The sequence below is a fragment of the Mauremys reevesii genome, linkage group 9 (genome assembly GCF_016161935.1).
Source record: "Mauremys reevesii isolate NIE-2019 linkage group 9, ASM1616193v1, whole genome shotgun sequence".
NCBI lineage: Eukaryota > Metazoa > Chordata > Testudines > Geoemydidae > Mauremys > Mauremys reevesii.
In genome coordinates, this window is record NC_052631.1 from 38,458,785 (window position 1) to 38,477,234 (window position 18,450).

At 45.8% G+C, this 18,450-nt stretch overlaps 1 long non-coding RNA gene across 1 annotated transcript in view; it reads left to right on the forward strand.

The window, feature by feature from the left end:
* The first annotated feature begins 5,448 nt into the window (after nucleotides 1-5,448).
* LOC120372277 overlaps nucleotides 5,449-18,450 on the forward strand; it is a 32,223-nt gene continuing 19,221 nt past the window's right edge. Inside the window, exons 1-2 of the long non-coding RNA XR_005584830.1 lie at nucleotides 5,449-5,500; nucleotides 12,860-12,991. This is a non-coding gene — a long non-coding RNA (uncharacterized LOC120372277). The remainder of the gene's footprint in view (nucleotides 5,501-12,859; nucleotides 12,992-18,450) is intronic.

The window sequence follows — 18,450 nt, forward strand, 5'->3', positions numbered from 1 at the left end:
GGAAGTAGGTGGGGATCAGCTAGGGGGCGGGGCTATTTGCTATTGTTATATTAATAACAGAGATACTCGAGGCCAAAGCAAGTTTGATATAACGCGGTTTCACCTATAACGCGGTAAGATTTTGTGGCTCCTGAGGACCATGTTATGTCAGGATAGAGGTGTATTGCCAAATTAAACCCATCATCACTTGGATCCTATGCCCCAAGGATCAGGCACTATGCCATCCAAACAGATGGGCCATGAGTGCATGGCCATGCGGTGCCATGTATGTGCATTAAATATGTTTTCTGAGGGCATGAGTCCTAGTCTGGAATAATGAATTTGCCATCTAGCATTCTGTGCCGATATGTAAGAAGGAGAATCTAGTCCTGGATTACGTTTTTAAAAGTAAAAACTAGCTGTGTGACTACGTAATGTGAGGGGAAGGAGAGGCTGAATCAATCACACAAGTGGGGCTACAGTGAAAACAGAATTCCTGATGATGGCTTCATTCCCCTTAAGTTTCTCTGTTAGAAGCCAAAGCATGTTTCAAGCAGCTCAGCTACAAATTCCACAGCCAGCCAACCTCTGGGTCTAGTGAAATCAAAGCAGAAAATCAGCTGTGAATATAGTCCCATTCACTTATGGAATAAATTTGAGGAAGGAAAGGGGAAACCATGCTGGCTAGCTAAGGGTCATCTTCATTTCTGGTTTAACTGCTACGTCACTAGTTTAAATACAGCCCAGGTTGGTAGTAACCAAAAGTTGTCCCGTAGTGTAGGGTTCTCTATTTGTGGGTCATAAATTCCTGGGTGATATCACAAACAAGTTTCAGGAGGGTTGTGATTACCCTCCATTCTTCCCTCCACTCTCTCTTACCCTTACATTTAAATATATTTATCTTCTTAGCCGTTACAGTTGTGAAGATTCTCCACCTCAGAAATATGAACTATAAACCGATGAAGAAGTATCTGCCTGAATCTGCAGACAGATCGACAAAATTGCTCTAAGAATTGTGAACTGCTCCATTCATCTCACTTTGGCTTTGACTCTGCAGCCACGGAATTGGCCAATTTTCCCAATATGCCACAGAATTCAGCATTTTGCCATGGAATTCACCATTTTGCTGCAGCCAGGCACTCAGTAATTTGTGTTCTGTTTTACTGCACTGCTGGGATCTGCCTCCTATTCTCCAATGTTGTCCTGAAAGGGAAGTTAATTGGGTTACGATGCATGTTCCCTTCAGTTATGGGCATCAGATCAGTCAGGAGCATTATCCCCATTTATTAGATCTATAGGAGAGAGAAGAAAGACTAACTACTCGGAGCCTTACTTTCCTCTGGTGGGCTCAGATCAAAATGTGCACCAGAAGGCTCTCCAGCTATATCAATACTTCAAAGGAGCCGCCACAGTAGCTGGCAAAAGGATTCTGGAGCATGCACACAACCATAGAAGGAGAAAGCGCTAGGCCATTTGAAGACCAAGCATTCATCTTCTCTTTGCAGAAGAAACCCAATTCTTCAAGTGAAAACGTATTGGTTTACAAAATTAGAAGACTGATTTTTTAAATGGCAATACTTTAAACATGAAAGCCCTCTGAGCATCATGCTTGGGGTTCCTGTGATTAGAGAAAGCCACCAAAGCTCATATTTGAGGAAACATTTATTATACCCTGTTCCAGATGTCACTAATGTTATCTTGAGATCTGCTGCTGCCAATCAAGCCCAAGTGATTCCCCTCTTCAATGATTATGTCAGCTGATAAATTTGACATGGCTGCAGATTTTCAGAAGAGCTGCTGTTAGATCTTCTCAGTACAACTGGATGAAACTATGTCTTCTTCTGCCCAACCTAACATTTGTCCAGCACAAGCAGGAAGGGGCAATATACGAGGACTTCCTGTTTTGTCATCTGACAGGTTATACTAGAGCAGAGAACAAACTTTGATGCTTCCAACAATCCATTCTTGATGGGCTGGCATCACTGTAATTGGTATTAGTACCGATGGTGCCTGAACTATGACAGGTGGGTTTGTGGCTACAATCCAGTCTATTGCATCCAAAGCAATGTTGGCACACTGGTGAATTCACCAGGAAGCTTTGGCAGCAAAGGGATAGCCATGAAACTGAAAAAGGTAGTTGCTGTGGCTAAAAAAGCTGCAAACTTTATTACAGTTAAGTCCCCAGCGCACTGTTTGAGGTGAAGAAATGGGCACAGAGCATCAGCATCTCTTCTTCCACACTGAAGCTCATGGGCTTACACATGGCAAGGTTTTGGATTACCTGTCTGAGCTCAAAAAAAGACAAGGGTGACCTGGTGAACGTGGGTCTCCCTGTGCAGAACTGTGAATGCTTCCCTCCAGCAGCAGAATCTGACACACATTCTCAGCCTGTAGTGGTCAATCCCAAGGTGTTCTTTAACAGGGGGTGTCATGACCACCCGTGCCCTTGCCATATTGCTAAAAGAAGAGAGGGTTGCAGCTAAAGGGGGGAAGGAATTCTGGGCAGTTCAGATATGGGAAAAGGTGACCTAGGATGGAAAAGGTTAACAAACACCATAGTAGAGCCAGATCCATCCTCAGCTGGTATAAATCAGTGTGGCTCCACTGGCTGAGGATTTTACCCAGCACACCCACCACACAACTTGCACTAATTTGTACCCTTGCTCACAATCTCAGAAGAGGCTGAATATTGACAGGACCATGGAACCTCATCTATTCTCTCACAGCTAGATATGGACAGTCCAGGTGGGGGTTGAAACAAAGAAAAAGTACTGCTGCCTGTGGATAGAGGGCTTTATTTGTTCAGGGCATCAGTTCAGCACATTTCACAAGCCCTGGAGGTGGTGCGGGGGAAGCTTAGGAGATGTGGAAAGACTGAGTCCCTGAAGAAGGGTTACATTTTACCAGAAGCTGCATACGTGCCATGCAAACTAAGAGAGACCAAGTTGTCTTTCGCTTCTGGAGATCCTTTCTGGTGGTTAAAACAGGAGACTGGATGTCAGGATGCCTGTGTTCTAGCCCCAGCTCTGCCACACTATATGACCAGGAGTGAGGAATACAAGCCTAGATAGATAGATATCAGTCATTCATGAAAGATAACAGACTCCAGGGAAAGGGAATAATAATTAGACAACAAGGCACATAGCATACAACAGATGGAAGAAACATAAATGTCTCAATATGCTCTGCCACTTCAGACACAACAGAAGGGCATATTCCCTCACCAGGCCCTTGGCCCTGGTTGTGATTTAGCGTATAATCTAGAATAGAGGTGCAAGATGAGGTTTAGATTAAAGTTAAATATATATACAGACAGAGAATAAATACAGTATTACACCTTTTGCTTGCCAAACACACTCTACTTCTCTCTCTCTCCAATGCTTAGCCAGACAGTTGGCTGTAGCAATCGTTCACCATTTGGTCCATTCCTGCACAATCGCAAAGGCTTGACGGCCTGAGAGTCCAACATTGGAACAGACTTGATGAACCCATGTAATGGGGGTCTGCCGCTGGGCCACCTCCATCCACCCCTCAGTTGGTGGAATTTTATCCCAGATGTTACAAGCTACCTGGTGAATGGCGTTCGCTGGAACATGTTAAAATCATGTATCCAAAAATAGTTTCCAATAAATGAATTCAAATACGATTGACCAGCCAATCATGACTCATGTTAGGTTAGTCCCATGACCCTTTCCTATCCAATTAGATTGTGTTTGTCAGTCAAAGTGTGTGGAAACTTCACAACTGTCTTTTCCCTCACTGTATTTAAAGGCTGTCCCCTGGCTCCCACTCACAGCCCTATATCTTCAGGGCTCCCATTGCAGCAGATCTGATTTTTTTCATACTGAGACACATGGAATCATATCAGAAGCTCAGATTTACTCCCAGAATCCTCTCCATTGGTTGCCACATCTCAGAAAGTAATCTGCATGATAACATATAGGAGGAGGGTGAGACATCAGCATCAAAGCATCAGCATTTTCAGAGCTCAGATGCCATGGCTGACACCTGAGCCCAGGAAATTCTGGTACTATGCTACTGACATCTTGACCTGGCTCCTGTGACAGGAAGTGCAAAGGTCCCGGGGTGCACCTGAGTCTTAGAAATGCCAACTCAATATGGCATTGACGGGAACAGAAAGTCTTTTCTTGAGCACTAGGAATACAGCAGAATTAACATCAGAGTATCAGCAAAAATGTACCATGGGAAGAGGGATGCTCTATGAGGAAGGGAAGAGAGGTGCCTTTTATTTCCTACCAAAACTGTCCCATATTACTGGTTCTAAAACCAGTGCAGCCGAAGCACAGCAAAAACTTGGATTGTTACACTATAAAGCCCTAACAAAACAAATGATGCAGCTGTTTTTATGATTTCATTATTGGCTGGAAAGCATTTTGCAAAATCAGCCATTTCTTGATAATTAAAGAACTTCAACCAGACATAGAAGCAGATTAGATAACCCAGGCACTCGACCTTCTTGTAGGGCTTAATCTAATATGTTAGCAAAATACTGTAACTCTAACACTTCTTTATTACCATGCCTCCATTACAGACTTCTCTTCCAAATGGAACTCACTGTAACAAGAGCTTAGATTCCCCAGGGGCCATTTATTAAAAACCTCTCTGTTAGACAAAACACTAACTCTTTCCCGTTTCCTAGTCCCATATGCAAACAGGGCAGGGGCTCTGCCAGCAATATAAGTCATTGATTGAATGTGGTCTCATTCTGTCCTTGTGGTTAGACCAATGGAATGTGCAAGCTTAGAATGTAGATGTTGAAAGAAGGATTTAGCTTCCAGATATTCCTATACTTATTTGCAGAGGGATGTGTCACCTAATGAGCACTCTTTTATAATATTATTGTGGCTTAGGAATTTAGTATGAAGATCCAAAAAGAATACATGTTAAGTGTCTTGTAAATTTATCTATACCCAACCAGTGAAATTTTAAATGTGAATTGAAATATTTTATATATATGAAAAATAAATATAAATGTAGGGTATTTAAGGGATAGTTCCGTTTCCATGGCCTTTTCCATGCTTGGACTCTGCCGATGTTGTGAGCATGGGTAATCACATTATGGCTGACCCTGAGTTGGTGTGAAGGGGTAGGAGAAGACTCTAGAAGGCACCTTTGTGCCCAGGCACACAGGCCAACCACAAACATATCATGATGAGGCAGTAGACAAGCTAAATAGATACAGGAGAGTTTTCCCAGGCAAAGGAGCCTAATTCAGCCAGCAGTGCTAGACTCCCCAAAGACAGAGGTAGGGTGAAGTTAGAGCCACTGTTTCACCTGCTTTCACATAGCCAAAGGAGCTAAACTGTCACTGGAGTAGGAGGAGTACACAGCCTTCACGTTGAAAAGGGCTGTTGCTCCCACCTTGGGGTGTGCTCCCCTAGTGTCTCCAAAAGAATCCTGGGTGAGTCTGCCAGAACGTTGCCAGGGACTAGTGTTCCACATCTGTCCCCAACATGATCTGTGGCTTAACAGCTACAATGTAGTCTCTAGAGTTTAGATGGTAAGCACCTTGAGACAGGGATCTCGCTTTTTGATTTGTCTTTATGGCACTCTGCAGACTTACGGTTCTGTGTAAACAGTAACATATAATTTATATGAAACCTAAGATCTCAGATCATTATCAGAAAATATACTTTGTTTTAGAAAAAACAGAGCGAGAGACACTCAATCTGAATGGTTTACAATCATTAGCTTACCTTCACTTATCTGCCAGTGCTGGAGTACCGAGCCTTGCGATTTTGTATCCCCTTCTACTATTGTTGACTTCACTAACACCTAATGCTCTGTTTGGAATGCAGCACACTGCTCTGTTTTAGGTGTTAGTTATGTCATGAACTATTTCACAGGGAAAACAGAGAAACATGAGGACCTGAATTTAGGTCTTGGCAGGTAAGTAGGTTTTCACTTCACTCTAAACTAGTAGTGATCTCTAAGGGCCTGAACCTGCACCACACTTGAGTCAGTGGGAGTTCTGCCATCTACTTCAGAGAGAAAAAGACTGGGCCTTAAGGAAGTAGTTAACCTCTCTTCTGAAGTCATATTAATTTCCTTTCACATAGATAACAACTATGGTGATATGCCTAAGCCCACAGATTTAGGTGCCTGACTTTGGAGAGGTCTACACACAAGGCCAAACATGTGTATCCATTACTGCTAGTAATTACTCCTTTAAAGTTTGTTGTTGTAACCAGGGAGCGTAGAGTAGATATTGTGCATTTCCCATATAGCACTTCAGTGCATTCACCAGAAAGGTTCTTGCAAGACAAGGACTAGGACTTCTTGCCATTTTTTTTTTTTAAAACAGTGATCCCAGCAATCAGAGCACATGAATGGGAAGTGTTGAAGCTCTGTTCCTTCCCTGGACAAGTTCCCATTTAGTTTCATAGTCTCTCTGGGTGAAAACCTGACCGCAGAGAAGTCAATGGGAATTTTGCCATTGACTTCAGTGGGGCCAGGATTTCATTCTCGGTCCCTGGGAAGCCTCTCTGGGGTACATGGGTGTTAGCGTGAGAATGGCAATTAACTGTTCTTTCTTTCCATTTCTGTAAGCCTCAACAACCCTTCCCCAGAGCACAAAAGAAATCAGTCTGCTTCATTTCTTTTCCTTTATGCTATCTAACAGGCTCAGTAAATACCTGATAGATGTAGTGTGGCTGCAACTCTACTTAGGCCAGGTCTATGCTACAGACCTATGTCAGTATAACAATGTTGCTCAGGGATGTGAAAAATCCACACTCCTGAGTGACGTAGTTATATTGACCTAACCTCCCCTGTACACAGCGCTATGTCGACGGGAAAGTTTCTGCCATCAACATAGCTACTGCCTCCTTGGGGAGGTGGATTAACTACACTGATGGGAGAAGCTCTCCCATCTGCATAGTAGCATCTTCACCAAAGTGTATGTGATGACAAGCCCCAAGAGGAGGGGAGACTTACATTCCACTAAAGTGAAGAGACTTAACTACTTCTAGCACCACTTGGGTATTTGGCTATCCAGCTTCCCACAGTGGCCTAGCACAAGCCCTTTCTCAGCACTGACTGAAGAGGAGAACCACAACTCCTTTCACCTATGACCTACCTCTCTTCCTGACTCAGCCTCCTCTAAGGTTCACTTTCCTTCTTTCCAAGGTACCCAAAATGCATCCAACCCCAACTTAAAACAGCCTCCCTCTCCAAGTATCTTAAATAAAAGCCAGTTTGATTGGCAGAGTCCAGAAAAGCATGAAATCTAAATGGATTGAATTATAATCATGGGCTGATCGGTACTGTACAAAGCACAGCTAACTGACACATGCAAGAAACATTAGGGTTTGATGTTACAACATATAAAGGTAATAAGTAGCAAAAATCCCTGACCTGAACAAAGGCTCAGACGATTGTGTCATACCACTGAGCAAGTACCTGTCATAGATTGGTAGCTCAGGGTACACCTGTCCTGCAGGTCCAAGGGGAAAAGTATGGCAGTTTGACTTCCTCCCATGTATAGGGAAAAGTGTCTTCAGATATTTGGAAAAGCCTACCATGGTCTCTAAGGAGTCTGGTAACTCAACAGATCATCTTAACCCCCCCACCACACACACACACATTCAGTAGGATGAAGAAATGTCCTTGTCTCCAACAGGCATGGACAAGAAACAGGACTTCCACCCTCCTAAAATGACTCTCCAGCCACAGTCTTAAGTCATGCCATTGGGTGCCTGTTATCAGGTGATCTTTCCCTGCTGAAAAGAGAAGTATTTATGCCCTCACCTTCTCCAGCAAACTGCTTATACAGATGGGAGTTTCATAGGCCTGGTCTACACTAGGACTTTAATTCGAATTTAGCAGCGTTAATTCGAATTAACTGTGCACCCGTCCACACCAGGAAGTCATTTAATTTGACCTAGAGGGCTCTTTAGTTCGAATTCGGTACTCCACCCCGACGAGTGGAGTAGCGCTAAATTCGACATGGCTATGTCGAATTAGGCTAGGTGTGGATGCAAATCGAACTTACTAGCTCCGGGAGCTATCCCACACTGCACCACTCTGTTGACGCTCTGGACAGCAGTTCAAGCTTGGATTCTCTGACCAGCCACACAGGAAACGACCCGGGAAAATTTGAATTCCTTTTCCTGTCTGGCCAGTTTGAATCTCAATTCCTGGTTGGACATCGGGGCGAGCTCAGCAGCACTGGCAGCAATGCAGAGCTCTCCAGCAGAGGAGTCCATGCAATCCCAGAATAGAAAGAGGTCCCCAGCATGGACAGACCGGGAAGTCCTGGATCTGATCGCTGTGTGGGGCGATGAGTCTGTGCTTTCGGAACTGCGCTCCAACAAACGGAATGCAAAGACCTACGAGAAGGTCTCCAAAGCCATGGCACTCAGAGGATACAGCCGGGATACAACGCAGTGCCGCGTGAAAATCAAGGACCTGAGACAAGGCTACCAAAAAGTCAGAGCGGCAAACGGACACTCCGGAGCCCATCCCCAGACATGCCGCTTCTACGAGGCACTGCATGCTATTCTAGGTGGGTCTGCCACCATTGCCCCACCAGTGACCGTGGACTCTGAGGATGGGATAGTGTCGAGGGGCAGTTCCTCGGCGATGTTCGCCGATGGGGAAGATGAGGAAGGGTTTGTGGAGGACGACGCAGGCGACAGCGCTTACAATACCGCTTTCCCCGACAGCCAGGATCTCTTCATCACCCTCACAGAGATCCCCTACCAACCCTCCCCGGCCGTTAACACGGACTCAGAATCAGGGGAAGGATCAGTCGGTAAGTGTTATAAACATGTAAACATTTATTTCTTAAAAAACAGGAATATATACTATATAAAAACTAGCTAAAAAGTTGTCCATATAAAACTATATAAAAAGAAGGTCCACACATATAGGGATTGAATAGAAATCCTCTTCGGTCACTTCCACGAAGGTCTCGTAGAGGTGCTCGAAAAGCCTCCGCAGGAGGTTCCTGGGGAGAGGTGCCTTATTTGGTGCCCCGTGGAAGCACACTCTTCCGCACCAGGCCATCCTCACATAAAGCGGAACCATTGCCTCCACCAGCATGGCTGCATACGGTCCTGGTCTGTGCAGGGATTCCCACAGCATCCTCTCTCTCTCTCTCCGAGTGACCCGCCTCAGGGTAATGTCGTTCGGCGACTGCTGCATCTAAGTAGGGCAATTAGTGTTACTATTGTGAATGCTTGACTTTTACTTTGCATAGCAAAGACCTTCGTTCAACAGGCACGTGTTGGAGGCCGCAGAGGAAAAGCATACAGTGATCTTTCCCGGGCCCAGCCGAGAGGGGCTGGAACAGGGTCGGACTTTATGCTTTCCAGATTGCCTTCTGCGGGAGGGCACAGCTACCCATTAACTGTTAAGCAGCCTATAGTGTAGGGCTTACCAGGCCTGGCTGATAAACGGATTCAGCTGTACCGCCCCGCTTGTCCGATCTCCGGTGCAAGACTGCAGCCACTGAAAGCGTCTTCCGAAATCTCGAACTTGTCCTGAGAGCTCGTGAGACTAGGTTCCCTGTATGGTCTTGTTCACAGAAACTGAGTAGACTGTGTTCACTGTTCGCAAACATGTATCTTTTCAAGGAAATCACTTCCTTTTTCCCATCACACAGCTGCGGCTCTTTCCCGAACTGCCCCGGCATCCCCCTCACAGAGGCTGGCGCAGATTAGGCGGCGAAAGAAAAAGACTAGGGACGACATGTTCTCGGAACTGATGGCCTGCTCCAGAGCCGAGGCGGCCGAGCAGAGACAGTGGAGGGAGACCCTATGTCAGCACCAGCGCTCACACATCGAACGGGAGGACAGGTGGCGGCAGGAAGACCAGCAGGCGACTCAAACGCTGCTTGGGCTAATGAGGGAGCAAATGGACACGCTCCGGCGCCTTGTAGATGTTCTGCAGGACCGCAGGCAGGAGGAGAGAGCCCCCCTGCACTGTATCTGCAACCGCAATCCCCCGCCACAAAGTCCTGTCCCCCCCTCACCCAAAATAACAAGAAGGAGGGGCGCTAGGGGCCATGAAAACTGGCACAGCACCCCAGCAGAGCGCTCATGTACCACCCAGCTCTGATGCCATAAACTTTGAGAAGTGCTTCCCTTCCTGCATCACCCAGTCCCAAATCCAAGTTTCATCCCCCCACTGTGTAGTTGAGTATTAAAAGTAGTTTGTTGTTATTCACTGTTTCCGTCCCGTTTTTCTTGTCAGAAGACTTTGTCTGAAGGGGGGGAGGGGTTTTTTAATCGCATAGGACAGCCTCCATTACCAGGGTACAGACTTGGGGGCAGGATCAAAAGCAGGACACACACAGACTGCAGTCACTAGGCACCAGGGTCAGTCTGGGAGGTGTATGCTGCCCCGGGTCAGTCTGTGAGGTGTATGCTGCCCCAGGGTCCTAGCGCCTGCCATCCACAAATGGCAAGGCAGGCTGCCCTTACCATGCCCTTCCACCCTAGCCACGAGCCTCTCCGATGCCCTGAGCCCCAGCAAGAGCCCTCATCCACGGACACATACTCACCCTTCCCACACACCCCTCACCCCTTACTACGCCCCAACCCCCAGCCCAGAGCCTGCATCCAAACTCCGTCCCAAAGACGGCACCCCTCACCCCTTCCTGCAAACCCACCCCTTCCTGCACACCCACCCGCAACCGTCCTCCCCCCAGAGACCGCTGTAGGAGCAGGAGCCTGTCATTCCTCTAGTGTAGAAGCGGTCTGTACATCAGTGCACACCGTACCCACCACAGTCTGCGTCCATGTTTCAGCCCTAGAACAGGAATTCATAATTAAAGAAAACTTTGTTAATAATCAGTGTTCAATTAACTTTATTTTAAAACGTGTGTTAGAAGGGGGGAAACCTGGAGAACGGGGTATGTAACCGCAGATCGAAGTCAACAGTCACTGAAACAGGCTCAGGTTCAGCTTCTCTGTAAGTCAAGTGGACAGTCATAGATTACCCTGCTCTCCGAGGAACCTAGCTTTCAAAGCCTCCCGGATGCACAGCGCTTCCCGCTGGGATCTTCTATCGGCACGGCTGTCTGGCTGAGCGTAATCAGCAGCCAGGCGATTTGCCTCAACCTCCCATCCCGCCATAAAGGTCTCCCCCTTGCTCTCACAGAGATTGTGGAGCACACAGCAAGCTGCAATAACAACGGGATATTTTTTCGCTGAGGTCCGAGCGAGTGAGTAAGCTCCGCCATCTCCCCTTGAGACGTCCGAAAGCACACTCCACCACCATTCTGCACTTGCTCAGCCGGTAGTTGAAGAGTTCCTTCTCACTGTCCAAGGCGCCTGTATAGGGCTTCATGAGCCAGGGCATTAGCGGGTAGGCTGGGTCCCCGAGGATCACTGTAGGCATCTGCACATCCCCAACCGTTATTTTGTGGTCTGGGAAGAAACTACCTGCCTGGAGGCGTCTAAACAGACCAGAGTTCCTGAACACACGCGCGTCATGAACCTTGCCCGGCCACCCGACGTAGATGTTGGTAAAACGTCCCCTATGGTCCACCAGTGCTTGCAGCACCATAGAAAAGTAGCCCTTTCGGTTAATGTAGTGGCTGGCCTGGTGGGCTGGTCCCAGGATAGGGATGTGAGTCCCATCTATAGCGCCACCGCAGTTTGGGAATCCCATCGCGGCGAAGCCATCTCTGATGACCTTGACGTTTCCTAGAGTCACTACCTTTGAGAGCAGTTGCTCAACGATTGCGTGGGCTACTTGAATCACAGCAAGCCCTACGGTAGATTTGCCGACGCCAAAGTGGTTCGCTACTGACCGGTAGCTGTCTGGCGTTGCAAGTTTCCAGAGGGCTATGGCCACTCGCTTCTGCACACTCAGGGCTGCTCGCATCCGGGTGTCCTGGCGCTTCAGGGCAGGGGACAGCAAGTCACAGAGTTCAAGGAAAGTGCCCTTACGCATCCTGAAGTTTCGCAGCCACTGTGATTCATCCCAGACCTGCAGCACTATGCAGTCCTACCAGTCCGTGCTTGTTTCCCGGGCCCAGAATCGCCGTTCCACACCATGAACTTGACCCATTGCCACCATGATCTCCACTGCGCGGCGTACCCTGCTTTGTGAGAGGTCTGCGCCACTCTCCTCACCGCGCTGACGGAGCCTCCTCGCCCGATTTCTCAGCAGCTGACTGTGGAAGAGGTGGACGATAAGGTGCGAGGAGTTGACAACGGCCATAAGTGCAGCGATGATCGCAGCGGACTCCATGCTCGCAGTGCTGTGGCGTCTGCGCTGTAACCGACCAGAGAAGGGCGCGAACAGATTTCCCGCCGGCGCTTTCAGGGAGGGAGGGCGTGATTGACGGTTCAATGACGACAGTTACCCAAAACCACCCTCGACACATTTTTTTCCCCAGCAGGCATTGGGGGCTCTACCCAGCATTCCAATGGGCAGTGGGGACTGCAGGAACTGTGGGATAGCTTCCCACAGTGCAACGCTTCCAAAGTCGACGCTGGCCCCGTTAGTGTGGACTCACAAAGTCGAATTAGTGTCCTTAGTGTGGATACACAAATTCGACTTCATAAGGTCGATTCCACAAATTCGAATTAAGTTAATTCGAAATAGTCTTGTAGTGTAGACGTACCCATAGAGTCTGATGCAGTTAATGAGGTCTTTAAACCACAATTTGAGGACTTCAATAACTCAGACATAGGTTAGGGGTTTGATACAGGAGTGGGTGGGTGAGATTCTGTGGCCTGCGTTGTGCAGGAGGTCAGATTAGGTGATCATAATGGTCCCATCTGACCTTAAAGTCTATGAGTCTATGAATAATGAGTCAACATTAATAATCATGAATGCAGATAAATGCATATCAGACATTGGCTGTGAAACTTAACTTGCCCTTTTCTGTATTGCTTGTCAGGCCTGATGTTGCAGTTATCAATGTTTATTGTTCTGGACGATCTCAGAGTCCACATGGAATGTGTATGTTCATTCAGGATCTCATAACCTCCAAGGGTTTGTCAACGCAGCCACCAGAAGCGAGCCTTCCAGGGTAGGTAAATAGACTTGAGTAACAAGGCTCCTGATGGCACTAAAAATATCTGGGTAGACAACATTTTGAAGTTGCTGCTCAGGCTGGAGTTCGGGCTCTGAAGCCCGTCCCCATTCCTGGACTGGAATAGGACTAGATAGAAATGTGAAGGTGACATTATTGTCATTGTTAAGTGGTCATCTCCTTCCGACTGAGGGCTTGTTACAGTGGACCTGTTAGGTCATCCCAAGGAGACTAATGGACACTAAAACACACAACTCAATTGTGTGCGTACTCTTAGTACTACACTGTGGGCTTAGTTGTGCCATTTAGGCGCAGCGATGAGTCAGGAGCAGTGCAGCACCAAGGAAAGAACCTCCCTCCAAGAGGCAGATTATTTCTCTGAACTTCCTGGTGTGCAGAGAGAAGTATGCAAGTACCATCCCTGCTCTCCTGACACACCAAATTGGCTCTTCTCTTCAGGGTAGGGCAGGACCACAGGGGATTACAGCAGCTCCTTCCACAGGGTATAGATTCATTGCATGCTTATGTCCCTCTCCTCCCTTGGAACGGAGTGGTTAGTAGCCCCACAGTTATTTTGGGGTCTGAACTGGACTGTATTACACTCTACAGCAGAGTCAAAAGTAGTCTGAGCAAATCATACTGTAAGCAGGGAGATCATATGTGAAAGAGCTTGCCAAGTCTTATTCATCCTGGATTTATTTTTATGCACTCCCATGGAGTGCAAAGTTGTACACCATATTTCATCCCAGCCACTTAAAATATGACGTGCTTTTCTTACAAATCTTACCAGCTGAGATATTCACCAACTGGAGCTTTATTAGAAGGGTCACACTTAAATTAAAGTAGCTCCTCATTAAGGGGCCTGATTCAGTAAAAACGTCTGGCTTTCATACTGTAAGCTCTTGGCTGAATCCACAAAAGCCAGTAATTCAGGGCTTCCATGGCCTGATGCAAAAACCTGACATTTATTTTGGTGAATTGTTCATTACTGGTATTATCTGATGGACATGGGTCAAATCATGAGGTTTTCCCTTAGCCCTTACTCAACTGAACCCCAATTGAAATCAGTGGGAATTTAAATAGAGGGCAGGATCCTCATACATTTCTTCAAACTGAGTATAGTAACTTTCTCCTCTAGTACTCGCAAAGCCAATGGGAAAACGAGGAGAGCAAGGCAAATGATGTGAGTAAGGGTATCAGAATCTGGCCCCAAGTAAGGGTTTCAAGATTTTAGCTATTAGCATTTGAAAAACAGCCAGTGCCACTTGATACCAGAATTGCAGAAGTATTAAAAGCAAGAGATATTTTGCAACCCTGATGTGTCCTCTAAACCCCTTCCTTCCATGACAAGACAATCATAAAACCTGAAAACTCACTCTTGAAACTTAAACTCAGGCTTTCACCATGTCCATGAATTGCCCAATAAAGTCAAGCATTCTTGGGAAAAGATGGGTGCCTCCAACGGGAAGGGATGCGGGGCGATAAAGGGGCTTTCCTCTATTAACCAAAATATATATGTGGGTGTGGCACTGAAACAAGACTAGTTGAAATTAACAAAAATCATTTGTTTCAGTTGAAGTGAAAAGACTGGTTTTTAATGAGCTTCAAAACTATTAATACCACTTTCAGGGTTAAAGCTTGCTTACTTCTCACACACACACAAAAACCTCCCATTGACCTCTATAGTTTGACCAGAATAATTTTTTGCTGCAATATCCCACTGAATTTATGCTCCATTCTAGGAGAGCATGCTTTGCAAAACAGCTGCTCCTCAGCTACATCCCCAGTCCTTAAATACCAATGGAGTTCCAACCACATGGTATTTAGGCAAAAGGATCTCCATAATCTAAGGAGGGAGAGGCACCCTAGTGGCAGCTTCCCTCCATATGCAGTTTCTGGACCATTTCTAACTCCATTTCTGTTTCTTGTCTTTGCACTGTGCAGCGCTGCAGAAAAAGGAAACTGCCCCTAAAATATTGCTCTAAAATATGTTTTTTTAACAAGCAGGCGAGAGTAATCATTTCAGTTTTGGTGGATTCTTAGGGCTTTAGTGGTGGACATTGTTCCGAATAGAATTTTGTATGCATCTTTCATAAAATTATGCCAGCAATTGGAGGCTTGGATAGCCTCATTATAAGTAAATACTAGATGGGCTACTCACTGGTCTCACAGAATTATGCTTTCCAAGAGGCATGTAAATTAACTTGTCCATTTGATTAATATATGTGTAATGTGAATACATGCTTTTCAAGAAGAGTGCACTTAAGTGTTAAAGAATATAATACTCAGAACCAATTGTGAACAGCATGTAAAAGCCTTTTAAAACAAGTCTGCACAAAGCACTGGAGAATAAACTGCACAGAACAATCCTGCTTTGGATAGGCTGGATGATGCATTGTAATAAGCCTTTTTTCATTTCTAATTTCTAGGATTTTATAATTTCCCAGGGAGTGCAGCTTCAGAAATCCTTAGGCCAAAATCATAAACAGGCTCCAGCAATATCCCTTCCTTAAATCAGCTACAAAACACGGGCCCTCTCTAGGAAATTTTGAGGGGAATTGGCACACCCAAAAACTGAACGTGCAAATGGAAACCGGGCTGAGTCCAAAACTAATGGCCAAATGTTACCTTCCTGTCTGCCCCGTGCAACTCCATTAAAGGGATTGGAATGGCATAGGGTATAACAGAGTAAAGTTTGGTCCAGTGGGTATAACCCATCTACTAATCTGTACCACATGAAAGTACTAACTTTCAAAGAAAGGAAGTTTGTGACAAAGAAGGGAAGTGGTGTTTCTTTACAGGATATAGAACTGGTCTATGGTTATTGTGCTCCACTGATTTATTAATTGACAGTTACTAATGGCCTATTTACATAGCCTCAGCTAAGGACTTACTTGTATTATGGCTTGAATGCTGATAAGGATTCTGTTCTCAAAACTAAATGGAAAACAGACAAATTAAAAATGGAAAACACAGCACGATGGAATTATGTTCACCAGGCAGACCCTTGGGGTTAGATCCTCTCCTGTGCAGAGCTTTGCTCATCACAGAAGAAGAACAGCAGGGAACCAGTTCCAGCTCCTAGATTCTCAAGGCCAGCTCCAACTCTGATGCATGCAGAGATCTTTTAGTGTGATTGACTTAGTATAGTTAAAGGAGTCTAGGTAAGTACAGGATTGCTGTAGCAGAGCTCTGCCAGGCCTCTGCCTGCCCCAGCAAACACCCCCCAAAGACCTCCAAATGACTCTCCACTCCCCAATGTGCCCCCTATGCTGGGATAAGATCCCTCCAATGGGGGAATTATTTGCTGGTTAACCCCTTTGCACTTTCCAAGTGGGGGAAATACATCCAAATAACGTGTACATTCAGGGCCTAACCATCCATTGCCCTGCACCTTGTGTAGTAATTTATGTCAGTGACAAGTGAGTGTAAACTCCTCCCAAGCCAGAATGATGGCATTTCACACTAACTTCGTTGTGGTGTAAGCAACTCCACAACAGCAAATGAGACCCAGAGCAGATTTTAACTGCCAGCTGAATTCTACAAACTTTCCGTTTTTGACCTACTCTCCAGTGATAACTTTGGATAGATTAAACAGAAACAAACAAGTAAACCTATGTCAGACAGCCATGTTCCATGCAGCAATTTCCCCTCAGCCTGGCTGTGTTAGTGCCAAGTTGTGTACTGACACTCATAACACAACAAATGTTCTAATCATATACGTGCATGTTCACATAGATAATTAAAGATTCGAATCCGGAAGATAAGTCCTTTAATTTAAAAAAAAATGCAGTTACACAAATTAGCATGTCTAGACAAAAATACTTTCATCAGAAGATCTCATCCACATATGATATGGAAAATGTGCTGTGTTACCCCAAATCATTTAATTACATATCTTTGGCATGTCACCTTAGGCAATAAAACTGCAGTGTTGAGGATGTAGACATGTTATTTCCCTTCTTAATTGCATTTTGATGCCTTAAAGTAAAATGAAAGCGATTTTGTCAATACTAAAGAGACCAGAGAGAGAAGCTGGTGATAGGACTAGCATAAGAATAATCTTTGGAACTAACATCTATCATTTGTTTAAATATATCTGTAGCATAGTGTATGCCAAACAGCAACAGAGAACAGACTCTGAATCAAACCAAAAACAATAAGATCAGAAATGAAACTCTCTCAAGAGAAACAATAGCTTGTTGCCTAAAACTGTGACATTAAAGAGTCTTACAGACATGCCAATTGCACATTTATTTACTTTATATGAATTTAAAGCACCTGAGCCCAAGGCAGCATACAAGATTAAAAGCGCAACCAGACTAACATACAAACACAAGCGCTCCCCAACAGACCACAGTGTAACATAGCCCACAAAATAAAGCACATTATAGTTTACTAAGAACATATGGTGATACGGGTTATTAGCTGTAAGGCATTAGCCCAACTATGCCTGGAAATGTGAGTTTTACGATCTTCAAATTCACTTGCGACTTCACCTCTCCCAGCTCATTGTCCCTCATTACTTTAGATAATTTGGGGTGCTGCCATGCAGTCCAGAATTAGGTAACACTCCAGCTGAAGTCAATGGGCATTTTGACTGAATGAGGACTGCAGGATTAGGCCCTTTTGTATAGCACCAGTATTAATTATGGGCCTGGTTCAAAGACCACTCAAGTCAACAGCAAGACTCCCGTTGATTTCAATGGGATTCTGATCAGCCCCCATATGAACCCATTGAATACGGAAGCCCCAGACTCTACTTGCAAGGTAAAGAAATCAAATTCTTATTCCAAAAATGCCTCTTTTGGTCAGGCACTAAGCAGATACCCCTCCCCCCCCAAATCCATGAGCACAGCTCCTACAGCCATTAGCAGAATCAAGAACCAGTAAAGGCTGGTGGATTAGCTGAACATTTGGGGTGTATAGTCTATTTATGGGGCCCTTCCATAAAGAAGGGCAAAGGTGCTGGTACAAGACTTACCATCCCAGAGTGCCCCTTCTTTGCAACCTCTTCTCCCTGCCTCTTCCTTTGGGTACAGTGACTTGGCCGTCCTCAGGTCACATTTATGTTCTTATCCCTTCCCTAGTCCAAGCCCCAAAACAGCACCAGAACAAAACAAAAAGAATCTTTGAACATACTGGGCTCAACCTTCCTTCCTCTTCTGCAGGCAGGCATCAGTGGCAACAGCCTGTCCTACTGCCCACCAGCTTCTGGGCTCCAGTCACCCCCAAGAGTCCAAGCCAAGTCTACCCTCCTACCAAAGGCTTCTGGCAGGCTGCAGCCTTCAAGCAATTCCTAGCCCAAGGCTAGCTTCTTGCCCCACACAGGAGCAGTTTGCCTGCTGCTCTCTTCTCCAGCCTGCCTCAACTACTGGGTTTCCTCCTTTTAAGTCCAAGTGCAGCAGTGTGGGGCTAACTGAACAGTGCAGGCAGAACCCAGGGCTCCTGGCCCT